Source organism: Schistocerca cancellata, chromosome 2 (assembly GCF_023864275.1).
Source record: "Schistocerca cancellata isolate TAMUIC-IGC-003103 chromosome 2, iqSchCanc2.1, whole genome shotgun sequence".
In the NCBI taxonomy this organism is placed as follows: domain Eukaryota; kingdom Metazoa; phylum Arthropoda; class Insecta; order Orthoptera; family Acrididae; genus Schistocerca; species Schistocerca cancellata.
Window position 1 is genome coordinate 930,875,647 of NC_064627.1, and position 25,940 is coordinate 930,901,586.

The window sequence follows — 25,940 nt, forward strand, 5'->3', positions numbered from 1 at the left end:
AAATTGTCCATTTTCTTCAAATGTACTTTCAGAGTTTCGTTTCTGTTTAGCAGAAGTTTAAAAATGGCTATGAAATTTTTAGAAGTCGAGGAATCTTCTGCCTCATATGAGTTCCGAGGTCACTTAGAGTTTTCGTGAATTGAAAAAGGGAGTTTGAGAGAGGGTGAGACATACGTGGGTATGATACCCCTTCTCTCGAAAACTTCTCTCCATCATACCTCTTGTGTGTTGCCACAGATGACGTCGTGTCACTGACCTCATTCGAACTATGATTGCAGTACACATGCGGTGCCTATTTGCTTCCATCAGCCTGAGTGGGATGCGTATTTCTAATTAATGTTTATAAACCTGCAGTCTTCTATTGTTGTTGTCCCCTGTGCAGAAAACAGCACGTAGATCGTGAATCCGTTATCTTGAGGCTGTAATAAACTCAGCGAGGAACTGATAGTTTAGAAATAATATTTTTTTAAGTAGTCTGTTAATATGGGATGCCACCCGCTTTTTATTAGCAGAACACGAGAAACTGCACAACTACATTCCAGTTTAGAGTCACAAATAACTTCCATTCTTCAACAAAATAATAAATTGCTTTTTTTCGTAATTACTGTCACACTGTTCTCAACTACGTGTCTAAATAACCAGAAAATGCTAATAAAGTCTTAACTTGATGCCGACTGCGGCAGACGACATGTCTGTCCTCCAAGACTGTCAGCCCAGCCATTACATTTACAGACCAGAGAATGCTAATAAAGTCTTGGCTAATACCGACTTAAGCATACAACATGTATGTCCTACGATACTGCTGAACCAGCCCTGATCTTACAGCTGTACCACTGTGCCCACTATCCAACTTAGGCGCGATCCGATGATCACCAAAATGCTTGATCTGCCTTTTCGTTTAGCAGTTGTTTATTATTCTGCTGGTTATTAATACTTGTGAAATAATGGAATGATAGCAAGCTATTGAGAGATGCTTTTACCTTAAATGCAAGTAAATACGAGGGTTGCAACTTAAATAGTGGCAACTACTTATTCACAACCGATACAAAAGCGTTACATGTTTGCACCTGTTACTGTCTTTCAAAGTAGTCACCGGCGTTGTGTAGAACCCGTTGCCAGTGATGTGGAAGGAGTAGTATACCGTTAGCAGAGCCTATTCTTTGATGGTGCGAATGGAGCGGTCTACTGCCTGTCGAATCTCTGGAACAGTCCTGAAGCGAATGCCACGAAGTGGTTCCTTCCTCTTCGGAATCAAATCAAAGTCACAAGGACTAAAGTTAGGAGTATGGTGGATGGTACAGTACTTGCCAGTCCCATTGACCGAACAGAGCAGCCACAGCTTGTGCTGTACGCGCCCGCGCATTGTCGTGCAAAATGATGGGTGGGTTGTGCAGAAAGTGTCGTCGCTTATTTCGCAAACCTGGTTGCAGGTGATGCTCCAAAACCGAACAGTAATACTGTGCATTGACGGTCTGCCATGGTGGAATGTTATGAGTTAGGATAACACCATCACAGTCGTACACGAGAATCACCATAACTTTCACCATACTGGGGCTCTGATACACTTTCGAGTTTCGCGGCGACCCATAATGACGCTATTCGTTGGATTGGCGTTTCAGTTTTGGCTCGTACGATGTGGCCCATGTGTCATCCAGTGTTAGGATACGGCGTAAGAAAGCGTCTCCTTCGCTCTCATAGCGCTCCAAGTGCGTCTGAGCAGCGTCGTAATGCATCCATTTCGGCATTTCCGTCATGTCATGTGGAACCTATCGTGATGCAATTTTTCTCATGCCCAGGCGTTCCTTCAGGATGCAAAGCACAGTCGTATGCGCTAATCCAGTTCCGTAGGTGAGCTCACATATCTTATGGCGTCAATCACTAACGCGGCAACAGCATGCAGTTTTTCTTCAGAGACGCCAGGACGACCTGCCCGATGCATGGCTGCCACAGTTTGCCGACTTTCGTTAAAGGCTTTTACCCAACATGCCACTGTTCTGTACGGCAATCCCGACTCCGCGCACGCTTCTTGAAGACCTTGATGACACTGTAGTGCTGTACAACCTCTGGCACATTCAATCTTGATCCAACTCCATTGTTCCTGTTTCGAAAGCATAATGACACCGTTATGTTAGACAGCTCGCTCACAAGTGGCTGTGTTTCCCTCGAATTGTGCGCATGCCTGTGACGTGGGACGGGCGAGTCCATTTGCTCGGAGATAAGGTAGGTATGTCAACAAGTGCGCTATCAGCGACAATAGTAGATTCAATTGCATAGTGTCTCTACAGCAGTGTTGCCATTATTTAAGTTCCAACCTACGTACACTGTTTAGTTTTTCTAATATTAACAACAGAAGACGGTCATTTTGGCACGCAACTCCCAAAAGCAGCAGCCAATCGTGGAGATGGATCACGATTTAGGTGGTCTTTCACACAATACCCATACTGAACAAACCGTCTGTCATCGGTACCTCACACCACGTTAAGTCATCTTCCCACTGCTGCCTTTTCAACTGTTCTAAGAAGAGACAGAAGTCTTACAATGTCTCTGTTAGCTTTCAGTTCACTTTGTCTGATGTTCATCAGTTTCCGATGTGCTGGCATAAGCTGTCGCCAGCACACTGGTCGGCAAAGATGTAGCATCAAGATCGACAGTAGGTGCTGGATCAAGCACACCTATTAGGAGGGAGACCAAAGACAGACCCGCCAGCAACACGCCGCCAATGACCTCTCCACAGCAAGTATTTAGATACTGCCTCTGACTGGAGGGCTTCAGGAATTTTTTTTTTCTGAGCCAAGATGCCATCGCATGCAGATTGTAGCGATGGAGTGAAGGGTGTGGCAGATTGCCATCCCACCGAGCTCACTCAGTCGGTGGCCCCATCCGGCTCCTCAACTTCAAAGACCCAGCACATAGATGAGGATCAAGAGCCAGCTTCCTATTGGGGCCTGGAAAATCGTTATGCGGAGGTGGTACACACGACAGAGGCGAGTAGCCTGGGAGGGGGGGGGGGGGCGGCTGTAGTTAGAGCTTGCTCTGGTAGAGGCCGCTTCCTGTCCACTACCTATGATGGACCATAACCTGGAACTGGACACCAAGATAGACGACACTCCCACTGTGTCAACGAGCCGTGATGTGCACCCAGCCTTGGTTGGTGAGGTGAGTGGTGCAGTGGACCCGTTCTGCCCACCACTTATGGCAAATCAGCGATCGAAGAATGGCGCCAAGCAGATGGACTGGTGCGTTTCGACCAAGAAAGATGGCCTGCCATCGATGACTGTCCTGTGGGTTTTGGAGGTGGGGGGCCGCAAACACCCTCGCCCACCCCCACCAGGATCAGAGAAGCCTCTGCCAGACGATCCGTGCGAAAACCAACAACGGAGTGCCGAGCGACCCCAAAAAATGGGGGCGCAACAGCTACAACAGAGACGGACAAGAACCTCCAATTCCTGATGGCGCTCATCCCTGGAGCCCAAAAATCGGAAAACCAGGCCGAAAATTCGGCTTTGGAGCGCACCTGCCGGAAGTGTCTTGCTGATGCTTTGCTCGATGCGACTGCAAGGCGCCCTGCTGCTGGCATCTCCAGCAGCACGCCAAGAAGGCGCACACAACAGAAGAAATTGTAGAAGGGGACCAGGATGCTGCCTGAGACGGACATAGACGGGTTAACAAGGTTCGCTAGAAAGCACACAGCCAGGGCATTTGTGCTAGCAGCAGACAGGGTAAACACTGTCAACCGATTCAACAGCCTCCCTGACGCAACAATGGAGGCGTCTGACACACAACAGCAGACGAGTGCGCCCCTTCCCCGACCAGTTGTCGTCCAGTGGGAGGGCACCTTCGAGGACTTCGAATCGAAGATAAAACAAGTGGTGAAGAGCATCTTCACGACGCCGACGGCAGGCCGAGACCTGTACCACGTAATCATACATGCAGTGAACGACTATCAAGGTGCGATGGAGCTGACGAAGCATGAAGGACTCCACTCTTATATGTATTCGTCTGAATCAGTGAAGACACTGAAGGTGGTTTTTCAGAAACTATCAACACGGATCCCATCTACCTCCGGAAAATGGTGGAAGAAAAGAGTTACATCATCCACACCACATTGCAGATGAAGTCGCCCAGAGACAAGAGTGATAAGCCACTCTTCTATGCCCTGGATGACAATCCTATGCATAGGAAAATATTCCAGGAGAAGAGGGTGGGCAGCGCAGAAGTCGCTGTGGAGAAATTACAGCACAGAAGAGGACCTCCACAGTGCTTCAGTTGCCAAGGAATCGATCATATCGCGAAGTACTCTCAGATGACGCTGCGTCGTATGCGAGGGAAACCACATCAGTATGGGGTGTCCACTCCCCAAAACAGACTGTCCGACCTGCTGTAACTGCAGAGAGGCGCATGTTGCAAACTATAGGGGCTGCAAAGCCTTTAAGAGAGCAACAGCCAGGGGGCGACCTGCTCCCTCCAGGCCTGTGCAAGCGGGTCAGAGCTTCGTTGCGGCTGCCGCTGCACTCACAGCACCGACAATGAGACCAGCCCAGAGACTATCCGCCCCCCTCCCCCACCGCCCCCTGGGACGTCCAAGGGCATGGACAGTGGACAGAGCAGCCGGGGCAGCACCAGCAGCAGAGCCCACGCCAGTAGGGCAGGAAGTCGGCGCGATAGACGGGGAGAGCGGCCCAACAACGACACCGCCGCTTCAAAACCCGCCGAAAAAACTCTGCCTCCACCGACACATACAACAGAGACGCCAGCTGCGTCCAGTGGAGCTGCACAGTTGTGCAAGATGCTGCAAGATTTTAAGCAGCTCATTGTGCAGCTTCCACAGATGCTTATATCTACCCTGATTGCAACCAACCAGGCCACCACCACATGAGCAGCCCCTGTCCCACATCGTGGCTAACTCAGCAATACTGGGGCTAACCATTTACATCTGGAATGCAAACAGCATTAGAGGCCAAGCTGGCGAATTTTGGCAGTGTGATGAGGCCATGGACATCTGGCTTGTCATGGAAACCTGGCTGAAACCAGGAGTGCATGTGCGTGCACTGAACTTCCAGGGCTACTGCAATGACCAAGAGACGGTGGGTGGTGGAACAGTGGTGTATGTGAAGACATCACTACGCCACCATCCCATCTAGCTGCCAGAGTTGACCACAATAGAGGCTACTGGTGTCCTGGTCAACATTTCAGCGGACCAGGTGATAACAAGGATGGCTGCTGCAGCCGCAAGACTTTCACATGCTGCTGTTGATGTGAGGCAACTTATTCATCAGTGGCGACTTCAATGCCAACACCCAGAATGGAACTCCCAAGTGACGACGACTAGCAGGAAGAGGCTACTGCGAGTAGCCAAACAACATGATGCGATGGTGCTCGGGCCTTTGCGATCATCAAGGGTGCTGCACACGACGCCATCGCCACCACACATGTGCCATTATCGTCAGTTCAAAAGCTTTCGACATAATTGACCGTGACTTCCTCATCCAAAAATTAGATCAAAAAGGTGTCCGAGGAATCCCAAATCAGTGGATAAGATCTTACCTAGAAAACAGGCAGCAAGTGGTGCTTTTAAGGCATGATGACATTTCAGTACAAGGAAATATTATCACAACAACACATGTCTCCAGTAGATCAACAATAAAGTATGGAGTGCCACAAGGTTCTGTCCTAGGACCTCTACTGTTCCTCCTATATATTGATGATATAAATGACTTTATTAAATTGGGAAAACTAATCTTATTTGCTGATGACACCAGCATACATGGGCGTACCCAGTGAGGGGCACGGGGGGGAAGATATTCGCAGTTTTTCACTAGTTTACTTTTTTATTTAATAAGAAATGCTGCATGTTTTCTCGGATTGTACATGTGCATTCTTGTATTTAAAATGTTTATTGAAAGCAGTTTTTCACTGGTTTACTGTTTTATGTAATAAAAAGTGCTGTATGTTGTCTCGAGTCCTTGTTTCCTGAGACTAGTATGACCTGGCCCCCCCTCCTCCCCTCTTAGTTCAGATCCTGGGTACGCCCTTGCCAGCATATTAATAACAGCTGCTGACAAAATCTCATTGGAAGTAGCAATAGATACTATAATGTCCCAAATTACTAGCTGGTTTCAAAAAAATAAGATAATAACAAATAAAGAAAAAACTGTCTTTATGAATTTCCACTCTTCTCCACATGTGCAAAACTTTGTTACAGTACCATACCTTGAAAATACGTTACTGAACTCTGTTACTGATACTAAGGTTCTAGGCCTATGGGTACAAGATAATTTAAAATGGGACTGTCATATAAAAGAACTTGAGAAAAAACTTTCAAAAGCTTGTTATGCTCTGCATGTGTTAAATAAAAGTGCAAGCAAGTCAACAGTTATTCAGGCGTATTATGCATACCTCCATGCACTACTTTGATATGGGCTAATCTTCTGGGGAAATTCAGCCACCAGCATAAAGATCTTTAGGATGCAGAAAAGAGCAATCAGGGCTATCTGCAACCTAGGAAAACTGGAAACATATAGACCACATTTCATCCAGATGAAAATAATGAGCCTACCGAGCCTTTACATATATGAGTGTATTCTGTTCGCAGATGAGTATCTTTTAAACCAAACTGGACATCTTCAACAAAATTACACAATTACACAGTCACAACACAAGAAACACAAATAATAGCCACATGTCACAGTGTAGAACAGCACTGTACCAAAAAAGTGTATTATAGATAACAGTTCAGCTATATAACAGCCAACCCAGTGATTTAAAATCGCAGCAACATAAATTTTTTTTAAATATAATCTTGTCATTTCTAGTGGAAAAATGTTTTTACTCTGTAAAAGAATTTTTAAATTACAAAAAATAGCCTTGTAAACAATGATTATGTAATAATGGTTAAATTCAAATTGCTATATTTGTCACTTGTAATTTATGATTATTATCTGTAATTAATTTTGTCATGCTCTCTCTCTCTCTCTCTATCTGTGTGTGTGTGGGTGTGTATGTGTGTGTGTTTCTGCTCCTTTCGCAATTTTGACTTGTCCTATATTCGATGTACTGTTTAAGTATGTAATGAATCAAATGGACCAATAAATAAATGAAATGAAATGAAATCTCCTCTCGGTGATCTTTGATCTTGCCACTAACGTAGTCGCACCACTGGAGGGCTGCAAGCAGTACTGTAACGTCGCCTGAGACCATTTACAGGACCACTGGAGGAGACAATAGCCACCATGTGCCACCTGCAGGCCGACGCCCTTGCCGCATTCACGTACTTGACACACGAAAAAGCAGCAGCAGTCACACTGTGAGAACGAAGACGACTTTGGGGACACTCAAAACAGTTCCCACCAAACACCCCCAGACCATCTGGGAGAAGAACCACCTGTTCTGAGAGTGGCAGGTTACACGACAGCCGGCAATGGAGGCAACAATCAAATAAATGCGTCTCGAAATAGAAGACGGGACAGCCTGGAGGATGACTAAGAGCTTCCTACAACGACGCCAGCGAGTCCCGCCGCTCCAGGTCGAGCCTGACGCTAAAGCCAGCGCGTTAGCCGAAGCTTTCGCCGCCAATTTCACGCCGGTGAAAGACATCATGAACAAAGAACACGTTCGCCTGGTGGAGCAGCGTCTGCTTGTGCTCCTGGTGCACAGAGAGGTGGACGATGTGATCGAGCAACTCACGGAGGAAGAGGTCGCGCAGCAACTCGCACGCCTGCAGACAAGAAGACAGGCGGGTGTAATGAGCTGCTGAAGGTTTTCCAACCGAATGCTGTACAGCAAGTTACGAGAGTCTTCAATTCCATGCTGAGGAACTACAACTTCCCCTCTGTGTGGAAACATGTGGAAGATGTAGCAGTCTCCAAGCCCGGAAAAGACCTGCGGCTGGCGCAAAACCATCGACCGATCAGCCTGTTGCCCACAGATAATAGAGAGGGTTGTTTATCAAGAGGCTGTGGCGACACATCAGAGAAGTAGTTTATCTTGTCGCGAAATTGAAGTAGATACTTCCTGTGAGTTAGTATGGGCAGAGGTCATTGTTGGCAACCGGAATAAAATAATAATTGGATCCTTTTATCGACCTCCCAGTTCAGATGATACAGTTGCTGAAAGGTACAAAGAAAACTTGAGATTGATTTCAAACACGTACCCGATTCATACGATAATAGTTGGTGGTGACTTTAATTTACCCTCGATATGTTGGCGAAAATACATGTTTAATTCCGGAGGTACGCATAAAATATCATCCGAAATTGTGCTGAACGCGTTCTCTGAAAATTATTTCGAGCAGTTAGTTCATGAGCCCACGCGAATAGTAAACGCTTGTGAAAACACACTTGACCTCTTAGCAACAAATAATCCTGAGTTTAAATAACCAGCATCAAAACCGATATAGGGTTAGTGAACACAGGGTTGTCGTAGCGAGACTGAATATTGTAATCCCCAAATCCTAAAAAAATAAGCGAAAAATATACCTATTCAAAAAAGCACACGCCTTCCTGAGAGACAATCTTCACTCATTCCAAATTAATAATATAAGTATAGATCAGATGTGACTTAAATTCAAAGAAATAGTATCGGCAGTAATTGAGAGGTTGATACCAAATAAACTAACAAACGAAGGTGCTGATCCTCCTTGGTACACAAAACGGGTTAGAACACTGTTGCAGAAACAACGAAACATGCCAAATTTAAACAGACGCAAAATCCCCAAGATTGGCGATCCATTACAGAAGCTCGAAACTTAGTGCAGATATCAATGCGAGACGCCTATAACAGTTTCCACAACGAAACTTTGTCTCGAAACCTGGCAGAAAATCCAAAGAGATTCTGGTCGTATGTGAAGTATGTTAGCGGCAAGAAACAATCAATGCCTTCTGTGCACGATAACAATGGAGATACTATCGAAGACAGTGCTGCCAAAGCAGATTTACTAAACACAGCCTTCCGAAATGCCTTCACAAAAGAAGACGAAGTAAATATTCCAGAATTCGAATCGAGAACAGCTGCCAACATGAGTAACGTAGAAGTAAATATCCTCGGAGTAGTGAAGCAACCCAAATCACTTAATAAAAGCAAGTCTTCTGGGCCAAACTGTATACCTATTAAGTTCCTTTCGGAGTAAGCTGATGCATTAGCTCCATAACAATCATATACAACCGTTCGCTCGACGAAAGAACCGTACCCGAAGACTGGAACGTTGCACAGGTCACGAATATTCAAGAAAGGTAGTAGGAGTAATCCACTAAATTACAGGCCCATATCGTTAACGTCGATATGCAGCAGGATTTTAGAACATATATTGTGTTCGAACATTATGAATTACCTCGAAGGGAACGGTCTATTGACTCACAATCAACATGGGTTTAGAAAACATCGTTCCTGTGAAACACAAATAGCTCTTTATTCACATGAAGTGCTGAGTGCTATTGACAAGGGATTTCAGATCGATTCCGTATTCTTGGATTTCCGGAAGGATTTTGACACTGTACCACACAAGCGGCTCGTAGTAAAATTGCGTGCTTATGGAATATCGTCTCAGTTATGTGACTGGATTTGCAATTTCCTGTTAGAGAAGTCACTGTTCGTAATAATTGACGGAAAGTCATCGAGTAAAACAGAAGTGATTTCATGCGTTCCCCTAGGTAGTGTTATAGGCCCTTTGCTGTAACTTATATGTATAAAAGATTTGGAAGCAATCTGAGCAGCCGTCTTCGGTTGTTTGCAGATGACACTGACGTTTATCGTAAAGTCATCAGAAGATCAAAACAAAGTGCAAAACGATTTAGAAAAAATATCTGAATGGTGCGAAAAGTGGCAGTTGACCCTAAATAACGAAAAGTGTGAGGTCATCCACATGAGTGCTAAAAGGAACTCGTTAAACTTTGATTACACGATGAATCAATCTAATCTAAAAGCCGTAAATTCAACAAAATACCTGGGTATTACAATTACGAACAACTTAAATTGGAAAGAACACATAGAAAATGTTGTGGGGAAGGCTGCGTTTCATTGGCAGGACACTTAGAAAATGTAACAGACCTACTAAGGAGACTGCCTATACTACGCTTGTCCGTCCTCTTTTAGAATACTGCTGCGCCGTGTGGGATCCTTACCAGGTAGGACTGACGGAGTACATCGAAAAAGTTCGAAGAAAGGCAGCACGTCTTCTATTATGGCGAAATATGGGAGAGAGTGTCACAGAAATGATACAGGATTTGGGCTGGAAATCATTAAAAGAAAGGCGTTTGTCGTTGCGACGGAACCTTCTCACGAAATTCTAATCAGCAACTTTCTCCTCCGAGTGCGAAAATATTTTGTTGACACCGACCTACATAGGGCGGAACGATCACCTCGATAAAATAAGGGAAATCAGAGCTCGTACGGAAAGATATAGGTGTTCGTTATTTCCGTGCGCTATACGAGATTGGAGTAATAGAGAATTGTGAAGGTGGTTCGATGAACCCTCTGCCAGGCACTTAAATGTGATTTGCAGAGTATCCATGTTGATGTAGATGTAGAAGGCCTGCTCCCTGACGAACAATTTGGCATCAAGAGGGGCCACTCTACACAGCAGCAGCTGCTTCGATTGACAGAGGAGGCGATGGGGGCGCTGGAACGTCTCGAGTATCTCGGGCCGGTACTCCTGCACGTTCCGAGGGCCTTCGACAGCGTGTGGCACGAGGACCTTGTGTGTAAACTACTTACACAGGGGCTACTGGTTTCGCACACACGCCTGTTCCAGTCCTACCTGACTTGGCGCACATTCAACGCGTGCACCGACGACGGGACGTCGACAGTGCGTCCCATGCAGCTGGAGTACCGCAAGGGTCCTTCATTGGCTGCTTGCTTTACTCACTTGACACCGACGATGTCCCGAAGAGGCAGGGGGTGCACATCGCGCTCTATGCCGACACACAGCTTTGCAAGGATGCAACATCAACGCCAGGCTGATGCATCTCCACCTGCAATCGGCTTGCAACATCCTGGGAGCTAGGGCCACAAAATGGCGGCTCAGGTTCAATGCGGCCAAAGGCCAGACGGTGATATTAGCGCACAATTATATTCTCGCCGACCTGGAGCCACTCAGCATCATGGGAGGCCCCATCCCATGGACGAACACCGGACGCTACCTAGGCATCACATTGGACTGGCGCCTGACGTGGAAGGCGCATTTGTGTTGTAGAAAGAGGATACCGGCCACCCATAACATCCTTTCCCTTGCTTCCCTTCGGTGCAAGACTCTACAGTGGCGACGAAAAGACTACATCTGATGTTCTGTAAGTAGCTCTGAAATGCTGTACACTTGTGTGGATAGTGTTTTATATGAAATGAAACCACTTAGATGATCTTTAGAAGACACGTGCCATGCTAAACCTCTAGACAGATTCCTCAGATCGTCGAAACCCTCAGAATGCTATATGACTGCTCGTTGGCTGTATGCTGGTTCTTTATATATTTTTAATTTATATTGAACTTGTGTGACCATCTCCTCGCGTTACCTTATAGAATTGTACTCGACTTTGCGTCCTGGCTGCTAATATACCAGGCCCATAAGAAATGGTGTCTATATTGTGACCCTTATTTGATTAACTTGATAAACAAATTAATTATTTTTGAAATGTGCGCTACGGAAACTGGTGCGAATTTCTCTAAGATAACACGTTCTGGGGTGGTTGAACTCAAAGCCGTCACTATAGCAGCTGGTAGCCTGTCTAAATTCAAATTGCAGATTATTTCTATCTTTCATTAAATTTAGAAAATTGAACTGAAAAGGCTTCCCAGGTTTAACTGAACTGAATAAGATACATCCTACCCATTTCATTTATCAGGTGACTGGGGGAACATTTCTTAATTGAAATGCTGACTCTCATTTAATACATTTTATTTTCTACTCCAATGAAAATATTTTAGGACACGACTCATTAGAATTTCTCTTCAGTTACAAAACTTATGTCTGAATCAGCATTAAACCTCTCATGGGTAGAACAATGACAAAACGAAAACACCACACGAGTAATTTCATATATGACACATAATTTCATAATAACACAAAAAGTATATGACACATAATTTCATAATAACACAAAAAATACATAAGTGGGCCACACTGTCTTTAGCGGGATGATCGTCATTCATTCTTTAAGACTCACGTATCATCATGCATGAATTACACTACTAGAAATTTAAGGAGACACTACAGCAAGGACGAAGCAATGTCAGTAAGAGCGCCAAATCTGCTTGCAATCCCAGCAATCGAGCTTCCGTGTGTTTACCTCCCGCTACCCCCCCCCCCCCCCCCCACTGGGCTATCAACACTGCCATAACGTGTACTGACAGTTCCTCCTAACACGACAGCGTTTGACATTCGACCGGACAGAAGTGTGCATGCACGACAAGCGTCACGTGTTCCCGCCCCTTGCTGACAGCACCTCAAACAATGCAACTTTGGCTCCTGCGCGCCGCCATGTGACCGCCACTGACAACACAAACAGTGCACTCGCACCAAGCATTTCGCCCGTTACCATGCTGCCACAGGCCGCGCCCTCGGACAATGGACTCACTAATGCTTCACGAGCTCTACCAAGCTCACCCGACCACGGTCCCACTGCTTCGGGCCGGCGGCCATCTTGTCACGTTGACCCCTGGGACACTTCGCCGCCTCAGCTCCCGTCAGATCCGCCGAGTGGCTCCGAACACCACGACCACGCCTCGCCTGCCCCGCCCGCCACATATTGTAAACAAACCGCCTCCCGTGCCACCAGCAACATTTCCGTCATCACCAATGGCACAGTTCACAAGCTTTGCCTCACACCAGGCCCCCGATCTCCAGTAAACCACGTCGACTTTGTCCCGAGCACCTCTCCAACCTTAAAAAACAGATTTCTGAACTACTAAGCTCCGGCGTCATTGAACCCTCTGCCAGTAGCTGATCTACGCCCATACACATGACACCCAAGAAATACGGGTTGTGGTGCATGTGCGGAAACTACCATCGACCAAATGCACGAACAATTATGGACACCTACCCCATAACCAACATTGCCGACTTTACCAGTTTCCTCGAGGGGGGGCGACCACGTTCTCTGTCATTGATTGCAAATGAGCCTTCCACCAGATCCCCATGGCACCTGAAGACATCGCGAAGACAGCAATCACCACCCCGATTGGGTTATTTCAGTTTCTATTGATGCCCTTCAGTCTGAAAAATGCAACCCAAACCTGGCAACGCTTCATCAAGAAAGTGGTATTCGAACTAAAATTCTGCTTTGCATATCTTGATGACATCTTGTGTTCAACTCCTCCATCGAGGACAACATTCGACATGTGCAAACTGTTATGAACACTCTCGCAGCAGCAGGCATTGAGACCAACCAGGACAAATTGCAGCTACATCAACCCGCTGTCACTTTTCTTGGTTTTTGGGTCTCTGCTGATGGCATTTCTCCTCCCCATGAGAAAGTACAAACAATACTAAACCTACCCGGACCTTCGTCATTCATAGAGCTCTGGCGCTTTCTGGGGACAGTTAATTATTATTGCTGACATCTACCTCCGGCTGTGGAGATTCAGGCTCCACTGACGGACACCTTGGCAGGCACCAACACTTCTGGATCTCGGCCTGTTCCATGAACCCCTGCTATGACTGCCTCTTTCACTGCCCTCAAAAATCTTCTTGCCGAGGCCTGCACCATCGCGCATCCTCATCCCAATGCGCAGCTTTTCATCACCAGAGATGCGAGCGATACTGCCATCGGCGCTGTCATTAGCCAGACAGTTGACAGCCAAACTTCACCTCTGCAATTCTTCTCGTGCAAGCTCACCAATGCACAACAGAAATATTCCGCGTTTGACAGGGAGTTGCTCGTGGTCTACAAAGCGATCAAGCATTTTAAGACTGATGTTGAGGGACGCCCTTTCTATGTTTTAACAGAACCCCTGGCTGCGGCCATTACAAACCCACCAGCTGACCCGCCTCCTCACCACTTCAGATACATGGACTTCATCTCTCAGTTCACCACCGATGTTAGACACATAAAGGGTGCTGACAATATAGTTGCTGATTTCCTTTCACGAATCGACACTGTTCATTCACTGTTGGCCCACTCTGAACTGCCTAACCTCCAACCCGCTGAAGAGGACACAAAAAACCTGATTTCAGACTCTACCTCTTCACTACACTTTGTCCGCACCACCTTCCCTGGCATTTCTGGTGAGATCTGGTGTGCCGACAGTACGGGCACGTTATGCCCCCTCATCCCAACTATGCTCCGTCGAGCTGTCTTCAACGCACTGCATAATTTAGCCCATCCTGGTGTTCGTGCGTCTGCCCACCTTGTAGCGGAATGCTTTGTGTGAAGAAATGTTAACAAGGACTGCCAGGAATGGGCACGCTCCTGTGTCACGTGCCAATGCTGCAAAGTACACAAGCACACTTCACGCTCCCTCGGCGCCTTTTTGATCCCTCCTGGGCGTTTCCAGCATATTCATATTGACATTGTCGGCCCTCTCCCCCCCTCTAACGGCTTTTGTTATGTTCTCTCGTCTATCAACCAAACAACTCACTGGGTCGAGGCTGTCCCCCTCCCCAATATCATGGCAGAAACTGTTGCTCGAGCTTTTGTTGAGTTATGGGTATCGCGGTTCGGATGTCCAGCTATCATCACGACTGACCAGGGCAGACAATTTGAGTCGGTCCTGTTCAACGAGATTTGTAACACTTGCGGCATCCGGCGCATACATACCACAGCATATCACTCGCAAAGTAACGGGCTAGTTGAGCACTGGCATCGCACTTTCAAGGCAGCTCTTCGATGCCACGAGTCTCTATGGACAGAGGCCCTTACCCTTGTGCTACTCGGCATTCGTGCGATCTATAAAGAAGACTTCAAAGGCACAACAGCTGAGTTCATATATATGGCCAGAACATTGTTCTCCCTGGTGAAGTTGTGAGCCCTTCTGCTTCACTCCCTCAGTCTGACTTACCTTCCTTCGTGGACCACGTCAGATGCCACTTCACCAAGCTCCATATCCCTCTGACTGCCAGCCACTCCCTCCGTAAGGTTCACGTTCCGAAATCTCTGGACAATTGCGAATACGTCGTGCTCTGAGATGACACTGTCCATGCTCCCTTACAACCTCCATATACCGGCCTGTACTGAATTCTCCGGCGCTCAACCAACACCTATGACATCCAGATAAAAGATTCAATTGTTACAGTCTCTCTCAACAGACTTAAGCTTCCTCATGTTGAGCCCGCTTCTACCCCCTTCAGGCCACGACCATGCCACTCACTGTCGTGGCTCATGACGCTCCGACCACTCCCTCCATGTCGGACTTACACACTCGGTCGAGTGACTTCCAGCTCCAATCGTCGAGCTCTTCTCCAACCTCGCCCTCTACTCTGTTCTCACACGCTCCATAAAGTGATCACATGCTCCCCATGTCGAGCTTGCCTACGATCACGCCCTTGACGCTGGGCCCTTCGCTGGTCCCTTCGACCTCTCCTCCGTCGCCTGCCTCGCCCTGTTGAGGCTTCTCACGCCCCCCCATCTAAAAAGAGCCCTTGCTCGAGTTGTTTGTGCCTGTCCCCCTGGACATAATCCACGACATCTCTATAATACTACGTGATGACACACTGTTCGTCGTGTGTTTCCCTTCATCCGGTGCTCATGAAACAACCTCCGCTATTCCCTGGCACCTGGTAAAATGTGTTCCCTTCTCGCCCGACGTTGACCTGGACATGCTTCTTGTGTTCGCCACGCCCAATGGAGACATCATCGTCTTCACTCCGTTCCACCCGCAAACTGCTGGCCTCCCTGCCGCCGCACGACCAGCTTGCCCAGTACGACGGCGAGCCCGCTTCGACAACTTCCAGGTTTGGTGGCCAAACCTTCCTTCATGACAGCTAAACACACAGCTCCCCGACGATGCTGTTGAGCTGACCGTGGTCCAGCTCCCGCGGACCACCCCTGCTGACGCCATAGTCAGCCCCCCTCCCCACTCTCAAGAGTTCAAGAGTACTGCGTACTGGGGGGGGGGGGGCTACGTGGTGCCGATGAGGTAGACACCAGCATCGATCTGAGTATCGTCTTTTAACTAAACTAAGATTATCTTTGGGCGAAACCACCTGTTAGTTCTGTGTAAGCCTTGCTTGTGTAAAGAGGAGAATAAATGAACTACTGTAAAATTGGAGTGTTGTTTGGTGTAACCAACCTGAACATTCTCCTCAGACATAACATTTCCAGGGAAATGGCTTGGACGTGGAGTCCAGTTGTATGGCCACCGTGTTCACCTGGCCTAAATCCACTGGATTTCTTCCTGTGGGGACACCTGAATGAGCATGTGTGCTTTACTCCACCGACGAGTGTGGGTGAACTGGTAGCGCATGTTCATGCTGCTCTTGTTACTATGGATGCAGCTTTGCTGTGAATGATCCATAGCTGTATGCTCTGGTGGGTTGCACAATGTTTGGACGTGCAGGGAGGTCGCTTTGAGCATCTGTTGTTCTGAGGACAATGTATTCTCTTGTGAAGGTCATGAGGTCATTAATATGGACATCATTATTGTCACTGGTTGCTAATTGACAACATCTGAGCTCTCATATTACACGTAGTATAAATGACTAGTAGATGTTGTGTTATTGTACTGTGCTATCATAATTTGGAATCTCAAAATTAATATTGTTTTTGTAGTTATTCTGCCTTATGACAGGTCACTTGTTTCAAGTGTCTACTTCTTATTTGTCTAACCACGTATCTGTTATGTTCAGCATTACAAAATGATGTAAATTGAGGCTACATGTGACCCAAGAAATGGTGTATATTACAGTATGAAATGTCAGAATGAAATTGGGAAATAAAAAAATGCACCCTAACCCAGGATGGAAACCTCAACCTCCTGCACACTAACCCAAAACTCTACACACTGCACCAATTGTACAGTACGACTTACACGTGCTGGCAGAGGTAGTTACCATACATGGTTACAGCAATCCCAGATTACCACTCTTTGACATCCTTTTTCTGCCAGATGTACTTATCGGACGAAATTTTGTGACAGACGTTTTTTTATCTCTAGTATGTGAGGAGTCACACTGCAAAGCCTGAGTGTGTGAATTTTGCTTCACCCTGTATAAGCCAACAAGTGTCTGGCTCAGTTTTTAGATAGATTACTGCTGCTAGAATGGCAGGTCATCAATATCTAAGTGAGTTTGAACGTGGTGTTGTAGTCGGCACACAAGCGACGGGACACAGCATCTCCAAAGTAGTGATGAAGTGCGTTTTTTTCCATATGACCATTCCATGAGCATACAGTGAATATCAGGAATCCGGGAAGACATCAAATCTCTGACGTTGCTGCAACCAGAAAAAGATCCTGCAAGTGCGGAACCAATGATGACTGAAGAGAATTGTTCATTGTGACAGAATTGCAACCCTTCCGCAAGTTGCTGCAGATTTCAATGCCGGGCCATCAACAAGTGTCAGCATGTGAACCAATCAATGAAACATCATTGATATGGGCTTTTGGAGCCGAAGGCCCACTCAAAAATATATCTTTCATTACACATTTTGATCAACTTTAATCAGTAAATCCATTAACATGAACCAAAGTAAAATATTATGTACAGGGTGACCATAATTAAAGTTCTAGTTTCAAAACACTATACAAAGAGAACCACTACTCAGAATGACATCAAATTTGAATGGCATATTATTGACACAGGGGGAAATATCACGGGAAGGAAAAAAGTAAATAAATAAGTAAATAAATTTGACCAATAGATGGTGCTGTAAGCATCAGAATATGCAAGCCAACAGATATGCAGCATGATGCGTTTCCTCGGTTTGTGTCCGAGGTGCCCAACATGACTGTCTCCATGAAGGGTACATGTGCTGCTGGTTAAATTATTTTGCATTAGTGGTGATTGTGCATCAAGAGTGTTGCAAAAGTTCTGGACACTGAAGGATATGAAAAAAAGGCAATGGTTCAATGTCTGCTAAGGGTCTGGAAAAACTGATTACAAAATTCAAAAAGACAGGTTCTTTTGAAGTGCAATGTGACAGAAGGAGGAAATCAGTTGATCTGACACCTGCTGTAGATGTGGACACAGCATTGTAGGATGGGCCGAGTGGTCATGTTCAAACATGCAGAGCACTGAGAATTGCCCAAACATTGGATATGCCTGTGAGCACAGTGCATAAAATGCTATGAAACATCCTGCATCACTATCCACTCAAACTCACCCATACTCAGCTCTGGAATTTCTTGCTCACATGGACGTGGGCAATGAACGACCATGGAACATTCTGTGGACAGATGAAGCCCATTTCCATTTAATGTAATAACAGACCATAATATCCTTGTGTGACTCCCCACTGTGAGGCAAGGAATCAATATCTGATGTTGATTGGGAAATTTCATGATTTCATAAAGAAGGCATATGAGTCTGTAACTAAAGCCATCTGCTTACATTAGTCTCCAACTTGCCATCTGATGCAGGTGACGTCACTCACTTCTCTCCTTGGCCATTGGCCTGGGTCCTGTTTCCACATGAGTTTGTATGTGTGGTACACTACAACATTCACATTGTATGGTGCAGCATGTATTATTATCTTCAGTTATTAATATGAAGTTTATATAGTTCAGATCTATTTATTGTAGGTATTTATTGGCAGCTACCGATTGTATAAGTAGTTATTGTAATTTAACAATAAATGAGCATTTATGCCATAAGTTATTGTATATATTAAGTAAATACTTACAAAATGATTAATAAATTGTGTTTTTACATTCTAATAGAAATATTGAATATACTTTTTCGGACAGCGAAAGTTTTGAGGTGCTGTAAAAGTCACAGAATCAAACCATCAATACATTTTCTTTACCCAGCAATGAAGAACTGTAGGAAAAGTGTCTCAGAAAAATTCCCACTTATTTCCCAAAGTTGTAACATGCATAAAGGATTGAAGAATGCATAGTAAAAACAGGACAGATTATATCTGATGGAGAAACGTAGACATCTGTAAGAAGTTATCTAAAGATGAAACCAAATGCAGGGCCATCAATTTTGCCTCATTTACAGTGCTACTCAATAACAGTTGGATGCTTATGCAGAAAGTTGTGTGATGCAGAAAGTGATAATTTTGAAAAAAATCAGTGAGAAGGACTTTGGAATGTGGATTGCTATTACTAGTTTTGAAGATATATACTAATATTTTTCAGGTATTACTCTCATTAACAAGGAACAGTGGTGCTGTATTGAGGGTGAATGTGAGATAGTGCAGTGTCTATTTCATACTGGTGATGTAATACCCAACATTATTGTGTCAGTAACTGTTAAGAATGATCTGAGTGTCCTTTTTGTCTTTAGAAAGTTTGAAATTCGCCAGGTAAAGTGCCAAACTAATATGTGTCAGTAAAATCCAGACATATGTTTGATAGTTTAATTAAATACGTTGAGTCAACAGCACTTAAAAAACGCACCTGAAACAATAGTTTTAGGGCCTAGAAAATTGTGAATACGTTAGAGGGATGTTTTTCAGCTGACAGATGTTCACAGCTACAATTAATAATAGGACAAATCTAATTTCTTACTAAAATGACAATGCTGATGTCATCAAAGTGCACCCTGGCAAGGATCTTTAGACAGCTGTATCAGTTGGCCAGAGTACTGTAAATAGTTAGAAAACGTATCAGTACTTGGTAGAGTGCTTTGTGGCATTTTAGTGGTGTGTACTGAAGTGCGTTAAAAAACAAGGTTTCAGTGTGATAAAACTTGAATGTGCTGACAGATTGATCTGTAGTCTGACTTGGAAGGTAGTAGTCTGAAGCCAGATCAGAGGTCTACCACATTCAAATTCACTGACTTCACTAACACACAATCAAATAATCACCTTTTCAACCTAATTTTTACCTTGGGCTATGCTAGAGAGCAGACTGTCACAACAACCTACATTCCAAGAAAAAATTGTCAGTATTCTGTTCTCTTCCTATTTGCAAATGTGTTGCATCACATGTCACATCATTATATAATGACATGAAGCTGACATCTAATATTGGTAGGCTCAGTTAACACTCCACATTTTGTGTATCTAAATGCATATGTGTAAAAATACATAGGCTGTACACATTATGAAAAAGATATGGTGAGATACAATGTTCATGGTTCAGGAGTAACCAGGGGCCATATAAAGTGGTGCAGTGCAAAATCCAGTGTTAAGTTTGCTGCATATTGTTTAAGATAAAAAGAATGAGACAATGCAGCTGTTAAGACACTGCCTTCATATTCGATGGGGTGTAGTTTGCTCTGTCTGGCTATTTTGATTTAGATTTACTGTGGTTTTGCTAAATTATCTTGGGCAAATGCTCACAATGTTTGGCAAGACCATGACTGACCATCTGTCCTGTCCTCATAATAACAAGTCCATTCTTATGTAGTCTGTCTGTAGTAAGTTAGTTTCATATTCCACCCACATCACTTACATGATTAATTGTAATGATGTGGAACAAGTCACCTTACACATTCATATAGAAATATGGCTGCATACTAGCAGTTATTCCTCCTTATCCACCACCTTTTACACATTACAAAAGTAGCAGTTCTTCTACAGAATAGAAGGTGTTGTTGAGGAGAAACTTTCTTGGTTTGTTTTAAAATTTTGTTATTTGGAACCAGTAAGTGATCACAAATTTTGGTGGCAGCATTGTGCATTCCTTTTTGTACTAAAGATAACCTTAATGTGGAGTAATTAATGTTGTTTTTTCTTCTGATGTACTAATCATGTGCATCAGCAGATTACTTTTGAAATAAAGTGGATTATTTACAAGAAACTTCATGAGGGGATAAATATACCGTGAAGTATTAGTCAAAATGCCCAATTCCTTAAATGGAGGTGTACCAGATGCTCTTAAAGGGAGCACCACGTATTATTCTTATACCACGTTTTTGAGCAACAAAGACTTTCTTTTCCCATACGACATTATTGAATGAAAATACAAATAAATTGTAAACTTACTGATTTGTTTCTCTTAAAAATTTGCAATGATTCAAAGAACATATGTGAATGAGCTAAGTTGTGTTAGGAGTTTCAAAATGTGTTTTCTCCAGTTTTAATTATCATTAATATGGACACCTATAAAATCAGAAAAATGGTTCAAATGGCTCTGAGCACTATGGGACTTAACTTCTGAGGTCACCAGTCTCCTAGAACTTAGAACCACTTAAACCTAACTAACCTAAGGACATCACACACATCCATGCTCGAGGCAGGATTTGAACCTGCAACCATAGCGGTTGCGTGGTTCCAGACTGTAGCACCTGGAACCGTAAGTTTGAAGTTCCCATTGTAATGGTCCCCTGGTCGTAGATATAGCTAATTGCTATAATCGCACTATTTCAATCCCATTTACGGAGCTTGTTAGCACTTGATGTTAGGTTGGTGCCATTAAAATGTATTGTGTTGTGGTAATCGCTGCTACTTGCTGGATCGCTGCTGTCTCTCTATGCTGATGCTGGCTCTAAATCTGGTTGTCTAGGGTTAAAAACATGAGGTCCCGTGTTTTTTATATGCTTTTGATGATAAAGAACGAGCGAAACCAACACATATGTAAACTTCAAATATTTATTACTCTGGTGGCCATCTTAATTCCACTGTCCACCAAAGACCATGACACAACACAAAGTGGTATTTCCGTTACATGTTCTTTGCATTGTTTATCCACCTCAAACAATAACACACAAACACACTTTACCAAAGTGACATTCCGACTGCCTCTCGACCGTTCTTGCTGCTTGTATTTATAACATTGTCAAAGAACTACTAAAAAGAGATATAGTTTACAAGTCACATGTACATCTGTTATCATAATTTGTGCAGAAAAGTTATTAATTTGCATCGAGTGACATAATTTAACATGTTATTAAAATGACAGACAGATTTGTTGACTTGACAGAATAATTCTTTGTTACAAAAAGGCCGTTTTTTAGAAGTTTGTCAATTGACTTCTCTAATTTGCATAAATAAGTAAATAACATGAATTATTAAGAATTACACTGGTTTTCGTCTAAAATAGGATTGATTTCGTGCATACTGAGTGAAAACGCTCCTAGTGAACAAATAGGTTTCACTGGGTGATTTTTATTTAAGGAGATCCAAAATACCTAAGTTGGCCACTATTTTTCGTACTTCATATTAATTATTTAAGATGAACTTAGTGTTTTTTCATGATGACATTTGCTGTATCAGTGATCAAGTGATATAAACTTTTGTGTGGGTCAGTTATTCAGTATAATTTAATGGGTTGACTGTTTATGCAGACATGTTATGCAATCATTGTTAACATACACAATAACTTTTCTATAATCATAAATACTCATTAAACTGGTTGAGTTTGGAGGGTATCGCATACTTCGGTACAATAAAATCTTTAATATGTTCCGTTACAATACCCCCCTTGGGTAATATCATTTACAGAACGTTAATGATATTAGCCGACTAGGACAAATGTGTCAAATGGTTAAAATTTGGAAAAGTACTACTTTAATAATTTTTTTTGTTTTACTATGCATAATGTGTATGTATGCAATGACCGTTACACCGTTTCAAAATGACTTTTTCCTGCAAATATTTTAGTTGTGTTGTTTCAAATGCACTTTGTGTTATGTCATTCAGTATGACAGCATAATAAAAATATTTAGTAATATATGAAAGTAAAAAAAAATGTTAATCTTTGCTCCCAGTGAGCCACATGGAAAAATAATCAAAAACAGACACAAATATATCACATGCGATTTTAAGATATATAAAATATATATGTAAATTATTTCAAAGTCAGTTCCCATTGAGTCACAGATTAATCAAGATAATAGAAGGAACATAAATATATTACATAGATGGACAGGTCTTATGTCCATAGGAAAATAATGCAACTGTCTGTTCCTTTTGAGCCACATAAAAGAAATGAAAACAAAGAACAGAATTATAAGTATGGACATGATATATAAACACAAACACTAGAGAAGTCACATGTATGAGTATAATATGCATTTGCAACAAAAAGAAGATTTTTTTAAATATTGTCTCCCATTGAGACACAGTCAAGATAGTACAAGAACATATTAATACTAAAATTGGACACTTAAATTGGTCACAACATAACACAAACATCAAACTTGGTGAACATCTGATTAGCTGTAGAAAATTGTACACAAATCTTATGCCTAAGAACACAATAGTCACCAAATGATGGGTCTTGCACAACAATTTTTACATTGTCTTATTTGGTGCAAGTATGTCCCATATTCAACAATACGAAAGGAAAGTAATAAATGTTTGTCACCTTCTTGCCCGTTGCAAGTAAAGAAGATGTCTCAAAATTTAATATTCAATAGTGACAATAAAAATATAAAAACATTCTCTCAGATATCTGGAACTTTTCCAGGGTCTGTAGGATGAGTGGTAGTTGCTATTTGACACACCCCGTAAAATCTTTGCTGATAACATGCTTTACGGAAAATGGGTAAGTAACTGTATTCAAACAGGGAAATGTGCTTAATCATGTTTATATGGTTGCAATTCAGTGATGTTTCTTAATCCAAATAACCTTCTTGATCTGGGAAGGATAAGTCTATACGCATTAGGATGTGGGCTTTCTTTTATTTCAAATGGACAAATGTCAATGTTTACTTTAACATATGGACAACCTAGCTCAACATCTTTGTCTATTTCAGTATTTTCAAACAATATATCATTTTCAATTTCTTTAGTTCTTAAGTCTAATGTCTCTTCCCTACACTTAGACACATCCTACACTTAGACACATCCCTCTCTGTTTGCAAAGCATTGACAATTAAACATAAACCTTTGTTTTCATCTGTTCCTTTCAACACTGTGTTGTCACTTAACAACCTACTGTTTTCACCCCCTTTTTTATAAAGTCCACTACGGATTCTTGTCCACCATGTAGGATACAAGGTTGCACTTACCTTTGCTAATTCTTTCCAAAAGGCATCTTTGTTTATACAGTTTCCATAGTTGTTCCACAAAACTTCTAAAAACTTTTCCCCTTTTTCTTGAAAACACACATTTACATTCCATCCCTTTATATTTTCTTTAATATTATTAGTATTACCATTCTCATAGATTAGTGTTTCATAGTTCCCAATAGGCAATAGCTTGTCCTCAGATACACATTCCCTAGTCTGCATTTCACTTACATTAACCTCATTATTACCCATGTTTGTCACATCACTTACCTTTACCTCATCATCACTTTTCAATTCTACAAATACTTTTATTTCTTCCTCCACACTCTCATCAATAACATCACTTGATTTAGGATCATTATTTAAATGTCCCTCTATTCCTTCCTCCTCCTCCTCCACAACAACCCCATCTTCTGTTTCCCCCCTACGTATCTGAATCTCAGCAATTGAGTCTTTGGCTCCATTAAACACTTCGTCATCCCCCTTCTTATCAAATAAACCCCCCAAAATAGATTCTATTTGTGGTGTGTCTGACTTGTTATTAACACCAGTATCCTTTTCAGCCCAACTATGGAACTCTGCAATACCTTCAACTTCTGCACTTTCACTAACTACCTGTGCTTGAACACTGTTTTTATTAACTGTATCACTTTTACTCATTGTATCCCAAAACCTTTTATTAAATTCTAATTTATTCATTCTAACAACATCAGTATTTTCATGGTACTTACTCTTTCCATTGTATCCTCTCCTTTTCCAGTTTATGTTATGTGTTGTCCTGTCATAATATTGTCTAGCCCCAAAACTACCGACATCTAGTGGGACTGTCCACCGTTTCCCGGCTGGTTCCCTCGGTCTGTCTGTTTGTAAGTGTCGTTTTGTTCCCTAGTTTCAACAAACCCCCTTCTATCTTGTTCTCTTCCCCAATACCTATTTCTATCATTCCTGTTATCTCTCATCCATCCTCCCTCCTGTGTATTGTTTCTGAAATCATTTTCATATCTCCTATCTCCCCTGTTTGGAACATTATTTCCAGAATTTCCAAAGTCTCTCCTCCCATAATAATCTCTATTTACATTCCTGTTCCACCCCCCATACTGGTTGTTGCCAGAGCCAAAACTTTGGTTATTTTCTCTTTCCAAGGCCCTATCTAATCTACACTCCTGGAAATTGAAATAAGAACACCGTGAATTCATTGTCCCAGGAAGGGGAAACTTTATTGACACATTCCTGGGGTCAGATACATCACATGATCACACTGACAGAACCACAGTCACATAGACACAGGCAACAGAGCATGCACAATGTCGGCACTAGTACAGTGTATATCCACCTTTCGCAGCAATGCAGGCTGCTATTCTCCCATGGAGATGATTGTAGAGATGCTGGATGTAGTCCTGTGGAACGGCTTGCCATGCCATTTCCACCTGGCGCCTCAGTTGGACCAGCGTTCGTGCTGGACGTGCAGACCGCGTGAGACGACGCTTCATCCGGTCCCAAACATGCTCAATGGGGGACAGATCTGGAGATCTTGCTGGCCAGGGTAGTTGACTTACACCTTCTAGAGCATGTTGGGTGGCACGGGATACATGCGGACGTGCATTGTCCTGTTGGAACAGCAAGTTCCCTTGCCGGTCTAGGAATGGTAGAACGATGGGTTCGATGACGGTTTGGATGTACCGTGCACTATTCAGTGTCCCCTCGACGATCACCAGTGGTGTATGGCCAGTGTAGGAGATCGCTCCCCACACCATGATGCCGGGTGTTGGCCCTGTGTGCCTCGGTCATATGCAGTCCTGATTGTGGCGCTCACCTGCACGGCGCCAAACACGCGTACGACCATCATTGGCACCAAGGCAGAAGCGACTCTCATCGCTGAAGATGACACGTCTCCATTTGTCCCTCCATTCACGCCTGTCGCGACACCACTGGAGGCGGGCTGCACGATGCTGGG

At 43.6% G+C, this 25,940-nt stretch overlaps 1 protein-coding gene across 2 annotated transcripts in view; it reads left to right on the forward strand.

The window, feature by feature from the left end:
- The window catches only part of LOC126162891 (leucine-rich repeat-containing protein 10-like), a 150,080-nt gene that overhangs the window by 8,921 nt on the left and 115,219 nt on the right, over positions 1-25,940 (forward strand). Inside the window, exon 1 of one of the 2 annotated variants that reach the window (XM_049919697.1) lies at positions 21,832-21,851. The exons of the other annotated variant lie outside the window; for it this stretch is intronic. The gene's annotated coding sequence lies outside the window, so the exon portion shown is untranslated. Of the gene's footprint in view, positions 1-21,831; positions 21,852-25,940 lie in introns of those variants that run through there. 2 annotated transcript variants of the gene reach the window in all.